Source organism: Arachis hypogaea, chromosome 6 (genome assembly GCF_003086295.3).
Source record: "Arachis hypogaea cultivar Tifrunner chromosome 6, arahy.Tifrunner.gnm2.J5K5, whole genome shotgun sequence".
Lineage (NCBI taxonomy): Eukaryota > Viridiplantae > Streptophyta > Magnoliopsida > Fabales > Fabaceae > Arachis > Arachis hypogaea.
The window spans coordinates 33,641,515-33,642,334 of record NC_092041.1 but is presented as its reverse complement, the minus strand read 5'-3'; the positions used below and the strand labels follow the sequence as shown (position 1 = coordinate 33,642,334).

The 820-nt window shown below is 40.4% G+C and overlaps 1 non-coding gene across 1 annotated transcript; it reads right to left on the bottom strand.

Annotated features, from left to right (window-relative positions):
* Positions 1-268: 268 nt before the first annotated feature.
* LOC112700553 (small nucleolar RNA R71) lies at positions 269-376 on the bottom strand. Its single transcript, XR_003153459.1, has one exon. It is a non-coding gene; the product is annotated as a small nucleolar RNA R71 (small nucleolar RNA).
* Between the last annotated feature and the right edge of the window lie 444 nt (positions 377-820).

Sequence of the window (820 nt, the reverse complement as noted above, 5' to 3'; positions counted from 1 at the left end):
ATTAGTTTCTCTAATGCAACAGAATTGCAAGTTCCATGGACTTCCATTGGAAGATCCTCATCAGTTTTTAGCTGAATTCTTGCAAATCTGTGACACTGTTAAGACTAATGGGGTTGACCCTGAGGTCTACAGGCTTATGCTATTCCCTTTTGCTGTAAGAGACAGAGCTAGAACATGGTTGGATTCTCAACCTAAAGAAAGCCTGGACTCTTGGGAAAAGCTAGTCAATGCCTTCTTGGCAAAGTTCTTTCCACCTCAAAAATTGAGTAAGCTTAGAGTGGAAGTCCAAACCTTCAGACAGAAGGAAGGAGAATCCCTCTATGAAGCTTGGGAAAGATACAAACAATTGATCAGAAAGTGTCCCACTGATATGCTTTCTGAATGGAGCATCATAGGTATTTTCTATGATGGTCTCTCTGAACTGTCCAAGATGTCTTTGGATAGCTCTTCTGGAGGATCTCTTCATCTGAAGAAGACGCCTACTGAAGCTCAAGAACTGATTGAAATGGTTGCAAATAACCAATTCATGTACACTTCTGAAAGAAATCCTGTGAACAATGGGACTAGTCAGAAGAAAGGAGTTCTTGAGATTGATACTCTGAATGCCATATTGGCTCAGAACAAAATATTGACCCAACAAGTCAATATGATTTCTCAAAGTCTGTCTGGAATGCAAAATGCACCAAGCAGTACTAAGGAAGCTTCATCTGAGGAAGAAGCTTATGATCCTGAGAACCCTTCAATAGAAGAGGTGAATTACATGGGAGAACCCTATGGAAACACCTACAATTCTTCATGGAGGAATCATCCAAATCTTTCA